This window comes from Panthera pardus, unplaced genomic scaffold, assembly GCF_024362965.1.
Source record: "Panthera pardus isolate Hobbes unplaced genomic scaffold, ASM2436296v1 HiC_scaffold_8, whole genome shotgun sequence".
Lineage (NCBI taxonomy): Eukaryota > Metazoa > Chordata > Mammalia > Carnivora > Felidae > Panthera > Panthera pardus.
In genome coordinates, this window is record NW_026527013.1 from 62,935,662 (window position 1) to 62,949,394 (window position 13,733).

At 57.9% G+C, this 13,733-nt stretch overlaps 1 long non-coding RNA gene across 1 annotated transcript; it reads left to right on the forward strand.

The window, feature by feature from the left end:
- Window positions 1–12,593: 12,593 nt before the first annotated feature.
- Window positions 12,594–13,529, forward strand: LOC109267889 (uncharacterized). Its single transcript, XR_002080329.2, has 2 exons — window positions 12,594–12,673; window positions 13,317–13,529. It is a non-coding gene; the product is annotated as an uncharacterized LOC109267889 (long non-coding RNA).
- Window positions 13,530–13,733: the final 204 nt, after the last annotated feature.

Below are 13,733 nucleotides of genomic sequence, written 5' to 3' on the forward strand. Positions count from 1 at the left end.
CAGCCCAGCCCTGCAAGCAGGGGTGGGGAGGAAAACTTATCTCGCTCAACTCCAATCCCCTCAGCAAAATTGCCGTCACAATGCCCGCTGGGTCAGATTGCCATTGGCATTCAAAGCAAAGAGCCTGGAGGTGCCTTTGGTCGTGTTGGATGCTTCATTTATTTTTATCTCTGTGGATCGTTGAAACCGCACAGCTCCGAAGGGCTGAAACAGTTACGCTGACATTTGCACAGTTCTCTGCTCGGGGCCACGCCGCTGCTCAGGAGGCCTGTTGGAGGCCGCTCCTTGCACGGTGGTCTTCCCACTGTTTTTCTGTGTGACAGAGAGTGAGCTGTTCTCCCTCTCTGGGCTCCTCTGTCTCTGACTTGGCTGAATGGCCGGGCTTCCATCTGCAGACATTAAACTGAATCTAGGGGCGCCTGGGTGGCTCAGTCAGTTGAGTGTCCGACTTTCGTTCAGGTCATGATCTCCTGGTTCGTGGGTTCGAGCCCCACATCATGCTCTGTGCTGACGGCTCAGAGCCTGGAGCCTGCTTCGGATTCCGTGTCTCCCCCTCTCTCTGCCCCTCCCCCTGCTCATGCTCTGTCTTTCTCTCTCAAGAATAAATAAACATTTTAAAAAAGTGTTTTAAGCTGAATCTAGTCATGATTTGTGCATCTTGGCTAAAGCCCATGAGGTCTGTGATAAGTTCAGGGAAAAGGAAATTCTTGGTAAGCAGTTGGCTTTCCTATAATACAGACAGAGCCTGGGAGTTGGGACATTTGGCTCTGGAGCAATGAACTGAATTTTTTTTTTTTATTTAAAAAAATTTTTTATTTATTTTTGAGAGAGAGAGAGACAGAGCACGAGCAGGGGAGGAGCAGAGAGAGAGGGAGACACAGAATCCGAAGCAGGCTCCAGGCTCCAAGCCATCAGCACAGAGCCCGACATGGGGCTCGAACCCACAAACCGTGAGATCATGATCTGACTCGAAGTTGGACGCTTAAAACCGACTGAGCCCCCAGGTGCCCCACAAACTGAATTTTTAATGGTGTCTCTGGTGCAAGAGAGAAGTGGTTTCCAAGAAACACGGGTGTCTTAGTGCACGTCTTCTGTTTTTCCCACAGTCAAGTGAGCGGGACTTCAGAAGCCGACTTGTCTTCATGTTTCCCTGGTCCCGTTCCTCCCCTGGCCTCAGGCCTGTAAGCTTGCCAGTGCACTTGTGGGCCAGCGCACCTGTGGGCCAGCTGTCCCTTCCGCCTGGAATACCTCTCTGTCCACAGAGTCCCGTTCCCCCTCCTATACCCCACCTGCTGGTTACCCAGCAGGATTAAACCGTCCTCCTCTGGAGGCCCGTGGACTTGCCCATTGAACTGTGAAGTCGACTAATGCAAGTGGCTGAGGTCGGGGATGAGGTGGATGGCCCAGGTCTGCACCTGACTCTGCCGCTCGCTGGCCGGGGAACTTGGAACACCTCTGTGCCTCGCTCCCCTGATCTGCTCACTGGGGTTAACAATTGTAGGTTCCTGGCAGCGAGTGGACATATGGGCCCTGGCCCCCCTGGCCCTGAGCCGCCTGCAGGCAGAAGCCGTGTTCACTGTCACGTCCCCAGTGTCATGGACAGGACACGGGCGGATTCCCACGTGAGATTGATCAGGGGTGTCGTTCGTGCCAGGCCGTCCTTCCATCCCCTCCGTGGTCGAATGGAAATAGGGTTCCTCCCCCGGATCTCTCAGATTCCCCCATGTGGAGATTACGAGAAACACTCTTTTGCATGGGGGGAGCTAACGGGCACCGGGCACTGCGCTGGACCTTCTATGCGTTCCTCCATTTAACCTTCTTCTAAAGGTACCGTGCACTGCTCGTGGGTCATTTTGCACGGGTGCAAACAGCTTCAGAGAAGTTAAGCAACTGCCCAGAGCCACACAGCTGTTCACAAGAGGTGCTCCCAGAGTTGGGGGCTGGGCGCCCAGAGCTGGCTCTCTGTCCCCTCACCGTGTGCCATTACACTTGGTAAACTCTGTAGGGGTGGAGGACGCATCCTGGGAGCAGGTGGTGGGGTGTTTAGGGACCTGCCTTAGCACCTGGCGGATATGGAGGCACATAAGAGGAATGTGCCAAGAAGTGTTCAGAGCCTGATGGCGAGGCAGGGAGCGCGGCTTCTGTTCAAGGAAACCGTGGAGAATTCACAGGGGTCACCGTGAAAGAGGCCTGTGGCTCGGAAGGCCCTGGAACTCACTCGGGCTGCCCTGCCGGGCACCGTGATGTCCAGTAATCTCGGAATGGAGAGCGGGAGGGGGGAGGGAGGAGGGTCCCAACGGCCCACACAGAGCTGCCTTCAGACCCCCTCGGCGCCCACGCCCGTACTTCCCCACGGATCCCAGAAGATGGAATGTCCTTTATCAGGACAAAGGTCGGTCACCTCAGTAGCCCCTGCATCCTGAGGGGCTGGTCTTCAGGATGGGCCTGCTGGAAGCCCAGCCCCGTGGCAGTAAGAGGGCTTGAATCCCCTCATGGGGATGGATCCTGGCACTCAGGTGGAGACCCAGCTCCCTCCAGCTGGGCCTGGCAGACCACAGCCTGCAGCCCTGCCAGGCCTCAGGTTTCTGGTCCCAGTGGGGGCTGGGCTCCCCAGCTGCTCAAGTCCCCTCCCCCCCCCCACCTGCTGGAGGAGGGGCCTGACAGGCTTACCTCCCTTTTGTTTGAGCCCTTAAAACTCCACCAGCTGGAGGGGACTGAGTGCAGGGACTGCTTCTGTGCACCTGAGCAGTGACAGCACCCAGGAGTGCCCCCCCACCCACGCCGGGGGCTTCCTGCAGATACCTGCACGCATCCCTCAGGAGCCGCCTGCTCAGCTGGGTCCTGGCCACGCTGGCTTGGGCTCTCAGAGCCTGGGGAGCTGGAGACCCGGCATGGCGCCTGCCCCAACCGGGCTCTTCTGGACCCGAGGGCCTCCCCCATGCTCCACTGGGGAGCCCCCGCCCCGTTTCACTGCCCCGGGAGTATTCCCCATCCTGCCTGCCGCTCCTCCTGTGATGCCCCCATTACCCCCTCCCTGTCTTTGCCTATTGCCCCAAATCCGCCTCCCCTCCCCCACATGCATCCTGGGCACCTTGGGGAGGGGGATGTCGGTCCCTTCACCCTGTCCCACGGGGCAGTCCTGACTGTACCCTGGACTAGCTTCCAGAGTCACCCCACCCGGTGCCCAGAGGACACTGCTAAGTGGAGGCAATCGCCTTGGCCCCCAAAGAGTACATGGGTGGGGGACCACACTCTGAAAAACTCCCAGGAGCAGTTGATTTGCGCCCGACTTAAAAAAATACATTTCTAGGGGTGCCTGGGGGGCTCAGTGGGTCAAGCGTCAGACTCTTGATTTCTGCTCAGGTCATGATCTCATGGTTCATGAGTTTGAGCCCCGTGTAGGGCTCTGCATCAGCAGCATGGAGCCCGCTTGGGATCCTCTCTCTCCCTCCCTCTCTGCCCCTCCCCCACCCCCAGTCTCTCAAAATAAATAAGTAAACTTAAAAAAAATACATTTTTATCGTTTCAAACATGCATACAAAAGCAATTTTCTTTTGACCATGTGACAGGAGCAGATTAAAATCCTCCTGTGCCGCGTGCGTGTGTAAAGCCAGTCTAGACTGTGTTGTCCCCCCGCACTGAGTACAAGAGCAGTTCGGTGTCTGCCCTTGAAAGTGCAGATGCCAGAGAAGCTCCGGGGAGCCCATGTCCCCGGCGGCACAGGGGGCCGGGGGCCGCCGCCCATTTGCGGCAACGCCAGCAGCCCCAGCAGCTCTAACAGCGCCTGTTTTCGGTTCAGGTGTAATCCTCCCTCAGGTACAGTTACCAGGACTTGATGACTTCTCCCCGAGCTGCTGATTCAGCTCGTTTCCGAGTGTTCGCTGGTAATGATGTCACAGCCCCGGGGGTGATGGGGACCCCTGCCCGCAGGACACAGCTGCCCGGAGGGGCCCCCGGGTGTTGAGGGACATCGAAATCGCTTCTGACATTCGTATCAAACATCACGTGCCTTTAAGTTCTTTCCTGGGCGGTTGCGGTCTCAGGAGGAGACATTTCTTTATTCCAGATGCTGCCGAGCAGACTCTGGCTCACACACAGCTGGGCTTGCTGGCATGTGCTATTTGCCTGTTTAGAGGGGGACAGCCTTCCCGGCCTCCCAGGCTGGTGGCTTCCCAGACTGGTGGCCTCACAGGCTGGTGGCTTCCCGGGCTGGTGGCTTCCCGGGATGGTGGCCTCTGTGGCTGGTGGCCTCCCAGGCTGGTGGTTTCCCAGACTGGTGGCCTCTGTGGCTGGTTACCTCCCAGGCTGGTGGCTTCCCGGGATGGTGGCCTCACAGGCTGGTGGCTTTCCAGGCTGGTGGCCTCTGGGGCTGGTGGCCACCTGGGCTGGTGACCTCCTGGGCTGGGGGCTTCCCAGGCTGGTGGCCTCATAGGCTGGTGGCTTCCTGGGCTGGTGACCTCCCAGGCTGGTGGCTTCCCGGGATGGTGGCCTCCCAGGCTGGTGGCTTCCCAGGATGGTGGCTTCCCAGGCTGGTGGCCTCTGTGGCTGGTGACCTCCTAGGCTGGTGGTTTCCTGGGATGGTGGCTTCCCAGGCTAGGGCTTCCGGGGCTGGTGGCTTCCCAGGCTGGTGGCTTCCCAGGCTGGTGGCTTCCCAGGCAGGTGGCCTCCGGGGCTGGTGGCCTCCTGGGCTGGTGGCCTCACAGGCTGGTGGCTTCCTGAGCTGGTGGCCTCACAGGCTGGTGGCCACCTGGGCTGGTGACCTCCTGGGCTGGTGACCTCCTGGGCTGGTGGCGTCCCAGGTTGGTGACCTCCCAGGCTGGTGGCTTCCCGGGATGGTGGCTTCCCAGGCTGGTGGCCTCTGTGGCTGGTGACCTCCTAGGCTGGTGGTTTCCTGGGATGGTGGCTTCCCAGGCTAGGGCTTCCGGGGCTGGTGGCCTCCCAGGCTGGTGGCTTCCCAGGCTGGTGGCTTCCCAGGCAGGTGGCCTCCGGGGCTGGTGGCCTCCTGGGCTGGTGGCCTCACAGGCTGGTGGCCACCTGGGCTGGTGACCTCCTGGGCTGGTGACCTCCTGGGCTGGTGGCGTCCCAGGTTGGTGGCCTCACAGGCTGGTGGCTTCCTGGGCTGGTGGCCTCTGTGGCTGGTGACCTTCTAGGCTGGTGGCTTCCCGGGATGGTGGCCTCACAGGCTGGTGACCTCCCAGGCTGGTGGCTTCCTGGGATGGTGGCTTCCCAGGCTGGTGGCCTCTGTGGCTGGTGACCTCCTAGGCTGGTGGTTTCCTGGGATGGTGGCCTCACAGGCTGGTGGCCTCCCAGGCTGGTGGCTTCCCATGCTGGTGGCCTCACAGGCTGGTGGCCTCCCAGGCTGGTGGCTTCCTGGGCTGGTGGCCCCTCTGTGGCTGAACCGGGGGCCGTGTGCGCAGGGAAGGGGCAGCCTCCAGCCTCAGGAACCAGCCCGGGAAGATGCACAGTCTGAGGTGAGACTCCGGACTCTCCCAGAGATAAATTAGTCAACGCCTTGTTGAGAAGGGACCGCGAGCGCTCAGGCGGGCCCCACGTGCCGGGACTGCCCCGTCAGTGCGGAGGAAAGAGTGGCTTTCAGTCCAGGTTTGTTTTTCGGTCTTCCCGTCAGTAAGAAGGACAAAGATTTCTCCCTCCATCTTTGGATTTTTTTTAAGAAATGCATTTTAGTCGTTCAATTTATTTTATTCATGGAGAAAACTGAGTCCACAAATGGCACCTAGCTAATGACAAATGATCCTGAGGTCATGTTAGGGAGGGGCGACCCCTCGATGTTCCAGCTTTCTGAGGGTCCACGAATAGGACCGGACCCTGCTCTTCCCTGCCTCCCCCAACATCCTCTAGGACCCCGTGCAATTATTTTCACAAGGCTCCCTCCCTATCAGGCGTGAGCAGGAACTCAGCGAGGTGAGCTCACATCCACACAGAATCATCCAATAAACACTACTGCTTCTGGCTGAAGCCACTGAGGGAGGCCTGTCTGCATTAGAACATGGTTTGTTTTTTAAAGTTTATTTATTTTGAGAGAGAGAGAGAGAGAGAGAGAGTGGTGGGGAGAGGCAGAGAGAGGGAGAGAGGATCCCAAGAAAGCTCTGTGCTATCAGCACAGAGCCCAATGAGGGGCTCGAACTCACTAGCCGTAAGATCATGACCTGAGCCGAAATCAAGAAAGACGCTTATAAATGGGCAGGAAGTCTCTGTACCACCTTGCAGGGCTCTCTTCACTGGTGGGGGTCTCGGTGTCCCCAACATCCCATCCTGCCCCATCCAGCACCCATCCCCGAGGACTAGCCCGAGGCCAGGTTTCTGGGTCAGGGGTGCGCCCCCAGCAGGGCCCTCGGGTCACCCATCTGTGGGCTCTGCTGAGCGGCTGGTTTGCAGCCCTGAAGACTGGACGTTCTCAGCACAGCCCGGCTGATTTCGGGCGCCTTGTTCTTCACAGTGATCTGCAAACACTTTCTACGACTGCTGGGTGCTCCAGGCTCCAGATAAAGCTCTTCCAGGTGCTAGAGGCCCCTGTGCGCACTGGCTCCCGGCCCTCCCCACCCCCACAGCCCATGCAAGGACCCGCACGACTACAGGGGAGTCTGGCAGCACCTCCCCGTCTCAACATCCTAATCCATCTGCCAGGGGCACCTGGGTGGCTCAGTCAGTTAAGTGTCTGACTTCGGCTCAGGATCATGATCTCACGGTTTGTGGGTTCGAGCCCCACGTCGGGCTCTGTGCTAACAGCTCAGAGCCTGCCTGTAGCCTGCTTCGGATTCTGTCTCCTTCTCTCTCTGCCCCTCCCCACTTGTGTTCTGTCTCTCAAAAATAAATAAATGTAAAAAAAAAAATTAAAAAAAATCCTAATCCATCTGCCAGAGCCCCTTGGCCGCGCCAGGTATCACTTGAGGTCACATGATGGAGATGCCACGACCGTGCCTCCCCCAGATGCAGGGCTGGCCCGGCCCCTGAGCCCTGCCACCCCTCCCACCCCCCCTCACCGCCCCCCCCCCCCCTCCGTCTACATGCTCCCCTACTCCCTGGCCTGGGGGCTGGCTTGTTTGCAGCTGGGACCCCCAGCCACCCCCCCAACTCTCCGCCTGGAGGCCCGGGCCTGGGTTGGGATCCCACCCTTCTTCTCTTCTCAACGACCTGCTCCGGGACCCTCCTCCCTCCCTGTTACGGATGCTCTCTTTCCAGCTAGACCTGCTCAGGCCCCTTCTATCTTGAGCAGCCTGCCCTCACCCTCCAGGCCTCCAGGGTAACAGGGGTCCCTCCTACTGTCTGAGAACTAGCGGCAAGGGCTTCCCGGCATTGGTAAATGTGGTGATATCCCACCAACCTGTCCGATTCCCGCTGGGGGGTCACAATTTTCTCGCTTTTGTGTGATCGTGGTTGCTGGAAGCAACTGTGCTGCTTCTGGAGACACGTTTACCAGAAGCACGACTTGGACCGCACACATTCCTACTGAAGACACCTCGCTTGGGATCAGACAACACATATTAAAATAGGGCGCCCCTGGGGATGGTGGGGAGGGGGGAGGCAGAGGGCAGGGTGGCCAGGCCGGGCCCGGGATCCTCCAGCCGACGTTCGGGGAGAGCCGTCCTCCTCACCCCTCCCTGCTACACATGCCCCAAATCACACCTGCCTTAGAAAGTCAATGAACTTCAGGGTGCCCGGGTGGCTCAGTCAGTAAAACATGATCTCCGGGTCATGAATTCAATCCCCATGTTGGGTATAGAGATGACTTAAAAATTAACTAATTAATTTAACAAAAGAAAAAGAGAAAGAAAAAAGAAAATCCATGAACCTCAGGGTGCCTAGGTGGCTCAGTCGGTAGAGCATGCGAGGCTCGATCTCCGGTCGTGAGTTCGAGCCCCACGTTGGGTGTAGAAATGACTTAAACATAACTAATCAAAAAAAAAAAAAAAAAGAAAGAAAGAAAGAAAGAAAATCCATGCATTTCGGGGTGCCTGAGTGGCTCAGGCAGTAGAGTGGAGTCTGTCCAGCTGAGCAGGGAGTCTGAGGCTTGTGAGGGACTCAGCCCCCCATGTCCAGGTGAGATTTTAACCCCAGGTGTGTTGGTCCTAAAGCCGGCGCCCCTTTCGTGGCCTCTCTGGGGAATGTTATCATCAAACAACTTCAACAATAAAATTCTTTGCACCTTTAAGGTGTTGAGCGGTGTTCGTTAGCCCAAATGCATCATTCACCCCCTCTCTGGTGCCCAGCACCTCCCAGGCAGTCTACCAGATGCAGAGACTGTCCCCATGATTAGGACGCGGTTCTTAGGTCAGCGGGCAATGGGGATCCCGACTCCCTCCCAGCACAATCCAGCCTCTGTCCAGGCATCCTGCCGTCACTTATGAAATCCTCACCCTCTGCCAGACGTACAAAGGCCCTGGGGATGAAAATGGGAGGGCGTGTGCCTTACCTGCAGGAGCCCACCTGGAGCAGGTGCTGGGGCACCAAGGAAGCTGTATGGGGAGCCGGGGTGAATGGGGGGCTCTGTGGCCCTGGACCGAGCACTGGGGGAGAATTACCGTACACAAGCCGATTCCCCTGCCCCAGGCTTCTCTCTGCACATCCCTTTATTTAGGGAAGACAGAGAGAGTTACCTTCTCCTCTTGGCCTCCACCAGCTCTGAGTAGGGGGTGCAGTCGAGTATGGGGCCGGGCTCCCCACTCGGGGTCTCCACCTATGGTTCCATTCTGAGTTTTCTGGTTCATTCCTCGGTCAATGCATTCATTCGTGCATGGACAGTATGAGCAGATGTGAGGGGCCAGGCGCGGGCAGTGTCTGCAGACAGGTGACTGTGGTCCTTTCTCCCAGGAAATGTCAGCGTGACTGGCACCAGCAGAAGGGTTGATGGTGGGAGGGGTTGAGTGTGCTGTTCTGCGTTCATGGAGACCCTCGGCCTCCTCTTCCTGTCCAATTCTTCTACCAGGACCTGCTCTGCCCACAAAATGGTGAAGAAAAAAAAGCCAAAAAACCTTCCCCACTAAACTAACTTTTGTCACCAACGTCATGAGAATGGTTACAGTTTGCCTGCTGGAAAGTAAGTGGGGAAACAAATCCGCTGAAAGAATTCTCTGGGCAGAGCGTGCTATGTGCACACTTATGGATACATGCCTGCTTTGTTCCAGAAAGGACTGGAAATCGCCTATGAAGAAACATAAGACCCTGTTAGCTAGTTGATTCTCTGACTTGGAAGTTTGCATCCTTGTTGTGAAGGTAGAATGCTGGGCTGGTGGCAGAGAAACATGGAACGGAAGCCCCCTTACCTGTTGCAAGACTTGGAGAGGCTCGGCCCGTCCCATGGGGACACGGCCCCGTGTACTGTCTGTGCGCAGAGTGCCTGGCCAGGAGGAACCAGGAAAGTTTGCCTCCATCTGACCGTAAATTATGCATTCTGGCAAAACTCCCCGAACATGGCACACACTTTTAGGGACTTCAATCTTCCTTCCTTCCTCCCTCCCTCCCTCCCTCTCTTCCTTCCTCCCTTTTTCTTTCTTTTTAATGTTTTAGTTTTGAGATAGAGCACGAGCAGGGGAGGGGCAGAGAGAGAGGGAGACGCAGGATCCGAAGCAGGCTCCAGGCTGCAAGCTGTCAGCACAGAGCCCGACGCGGGGCTCGAACTCACGAACCGGGAGATCATGACCTGAGCCAAAAATCAAGAGTTGGATACTCAACTGACTGAGCCACCCAGGAGCCCTGGGAATTCAGTATTTCAACCAGCTCTCATGTGAATAAGGTCCAATGAAGGTATAGTCCACTGGAAAAAAAATAGATGATGTTTTTCTTTTTGCGCATTTCTTTGTATCTTTGGTGCAAATGACCCAAACCCTGAAATATCACACTTGGAAGAAAAGTGTGAGAAATACAAAGCCCTTCCTGGACATAGTGAGGACTCAGTCAGGGGTAGTTGCTCTGATTGTTATAGAGACCACAGAGTAATGGTCTGTTTGGTGCAGGGATCAAATGGGGCGGGTACTAGGAAGCCACCCCGAGTCCCGGCTGGGGTCCCCTGGCTCGTGTTCCCAGGAGCCCAGCGGACCAGGTCCTGGCTTCCCATCCCCAGAACTGGGGCCTTGGTCCAGCTTTGGTTGAAGGTGGAGAACTATCCCCCACCTGCCCTGGGGCGAGGCTAGGAATGCAGACCACAAACCTTTACTACTCCCAAGCGGGTCCCAACAGCCAAGCCCCTTGGAGCCGTGCACCAAGGTACATTCAGAGCTGTGACAACAGTTGGCCGACTTCCTAGTCGGAGCCGGGGTCAGCCTCCCTGCGGGGGTGCATACAGTACTGGAGAGACCCACAGACCCCTCCGGGGTGGCAGCTCACCCAGCTCTTTTTCCCTGTCCCTGCAGGGCTGGGGGTGCCTGAGCACACCTCTGGCCTCTCCTCCTGCCCGGAACAGCATCACATCGTCTGTGGAAGGGTTTTTCCAACATGCAAAATGAAGGACCTGGGGCCACAACCCAGTGGGTGGGATCCTCCGCCCCAGGGCACCCAGCGCCTTCTCAGGCTCCCTGGCTCTCCTTGGCGGTCCCTCTGGGGGGTGGGGGAGTCCTGTCCTCCAGTTCCATCTGTCAAACTCTTGGCACAGCCTTCAAGGACAGAGATCTGTGGGGCAGAAAGGAGCCTTCCCAACACAGGGTCTGAGATGGTCCCGCCTCCTCCCTGCGGGACTTTGCTCCTGCCCTGCAGAATTGATCCCTTGAGCTGTGCTGGGGTGGGTTTGGAGGGGGGGGGTTGGGCCTCACACCTTGCCCTTGCGGGCTCCCAGAAGCTCCCAGAAGCGTGTTGAGTGAAGAAGTTGTTCGTGTGCAGGAAGCTTTCGTGTAGGCCACTGCCCGTTACAAACGAGAGTGAGTGAAATGGACCAGTCAACACAGCAAGGGGCCAAGAGCCCCTGAGTGTTCTTTCAGGGTGCTCGCATGGGGGAGGGGGTGCTGCACGTGGGTCTCCAGGAACCACGGAGCCCTGGGGCCCAGGAGGAGGGTGAGCGTCCCAGCCAGCGAGGCCGCAGCTCAGCTGTTGAAAAACTGTCAGGAACGCCTTCAGTGTTTTCCTTCCGTGTGCAGAGTTGAGCGCCTGCTGTATACCAGCAACTGTGAAGACCCTGGGGGTGTCACCATGGGTGAAGTCAGTGTCCCCGCCTCCAGGCACTCGCAGAGCCTGAGGGGAGGCCGGCAGGTCCATCCCCCTGAGTAAATGTGGGGGGGGGGGTGCCCCGTGAGCAAAAGTCTCCTATTAAAAACAATCAGAGCAGTTGTTACTATTGAGTGCATCCCTATGTCAGGCGCTGACCTAAATGCCACTTTTTTTTTTTAAGTTTATTTTGAGAGACAGCGAGCGAGCAGGAGAGGGGCAGAGAGGGAGGGACAGAGAGAATCCCAGGCAGGCTCTGCGCTGTTAGCACGGAGCCTGATGCAGAGCTGGAACTCTCCAACCCTGAGATCATGACCTGAGCCCAGATCAAAAGTCAGATGCTTAAGGGACTGAGCCCCCCAGGCGCCCCTAAATGCAGCATTCTTAACTCATTCATTCATCCCAGGGACCGTCCTAATCTTACAGATGAGGAAATGGGGGTGAGCACGAGGGACGTGACGCGGGACGTACGTGGGGGCCGGACCCCAACCCTAGCCCGCCTTTCTCCATCACAAAACCCATTCCCCTGTGAGCCGTGGTCTGAATCTGGTGCATGGGGTGGGGGTGGGGGGTCGTTTCTTCAGAAACCGCTGCGGGGAACCCAGCTTTGTTCTCCCTGTTTCTCGGGGACACGTATCACTGCCCTGGCCTCCTGCCGGACACCGTGTTAAAGGCCCAGAAGCGGGAAACCGAGGCCAGATTCGCTGCCGCCCCCGCCGAGCCCTCCTCCAACGCGCACCTGCAGGGAGGCCGGCTGGCCTCTGGCCTCTGGCCTCTAACTTCCAGCTTTCGTTTTCGGTGTTCTTTCTATTCTTAGCCTGAGCCCCGGGCTTCCTCTCCTCAACATGCAAATGTTGGGCTGTCACAGATGGCTGCAAAGTCACAGCCTAGTGTTCCCAGCAGCGAGCGTGGGATTGCATAGGGCTAGGCCTTCATTTTGTAAACCCTCCTCGGCTGCAGTTGGTGAGTTTTCCGCAAGCCGGCATTGCCTCGGGAGGACAATCGTTTTCCCAGGGATCAGAAGGCAGGCAGGCCTCGCCCCTTGGCTTCCCCATCTGAAAAGTGGGGCCCGACTAGCACTTTCCTCACCAGGCCGGTGAAGGGCATAGCTTACGAACATTATTAAGCACCTTGTGCATACTGGAGGTTGGGTCCTCGGGGGGCAATCAGATGTGGACCCTGCCCTTGAGGGGTTGGTGGGGAAGACAGGTTTCCACGGGCAACTAAAATTCAAGATGGTGCACACGATGGAGCAGTGGTGGGCACATCCTGGGGGCAGCTAGAGGAGGGGGCTCTCCGGGGGGCCTGGACTTCTGAGCATGGGTGTAGGGAAGGGCGAGAGAGCCCGCGGCATTCGGGGTGAACACGGGTCCGTGGAGGGCACTGCATGGGGGGCAGGGGACGAGGGGTGGCACCTGGCTCCACTGGGCCCCTGCTTTATTGGCAAGACTGGACCACCTGGCACCTTCAATAGGACTGTTTTGAAGAGATCTCTGTGACAGAATGACAGCCAGAGATATTGGTAGGTCCAAGTCAGCCCGACGGTGGGTCACGATCACCATGTTCCCACCCCACCGCATCCTCACCAGCACGCGGGGCCCGGCCACTGTTACTACGCTGGCGGGTGCATCCCACGGACTCGTGTGCGCCCACGGTGGGTGTCCCCGGGTGTGTCCCCCTGTCTTGTGGGCTCTCACCGTGCGCATCCCCGTTGGCCAACGACTGGGAGGCCATCTCTGCACATGGCTGTCTTCCGGCTGCGTGTTCACCTGGGGAGGCTCTTGCTTGCTTCTTCCTGGCCTTTCGCAGTGACATTTGGAGGGAGATCCATGCCTGCAGGGGTTCAGGCTGGGAGGCGGGCGCCTTGTGGGGACAACGACACAAACGTTCACAGGTGATTCATGATTGTGACACCCACATGGAAGCCAGGCCAGCTCGCTGGCCTCGCCGTCTTACTGCAGCTAAGGAGGACGGGGCCGGAGACAGGACATGGTCTCCCCGTGTGCACGGTGTGCAGCCTCTGCAGGTGCCTGTGGTTCTCTAAGTGTCTCCAAATGAGGAGTTAAAGAGCCAAGTCCGTGCCAATCTCTACGCCTGCAGGGGAGCCGTAAACCTGGCATCGTCACGGCGCACCCCTCTCCGATTAGTCCTTTGTCCTCAAACAGCTACATCTTGCACGTGCGGGCTCCACGGCCCCCGAGAAACCACAGTGTCCCATGGGAACACCCGCCCGCAGCACCTGGGGACCACGAAGATGGAGACAGGACCCGTCTCCAGGGAGTGGAGAAATGCAGGCCGGTCCCCCAGCCCCTCCCAGGGCCCATCTGCTGAGTGACAATCTCCTCCTAATGAGAAGCAATAAAGGCTAATTATCCACAGTTTCACAGGAGTTTCTCAACACCCTCTGCATAAAAAAGCAAGGCCACCCAGCCTGTGGATAGCAGCCTGCAGGGGTCCAGTGGTGTTGTTTAAACAGAGCTAAACAGAGGCATCAAAGGGGCTTTTACAGCAGCTGGGGAAGAGAGGCCACTGGGGGGTGGGGGGCCGTGCGCTTCCCCGTGGAGTCGAACCTGGGGGTTGGC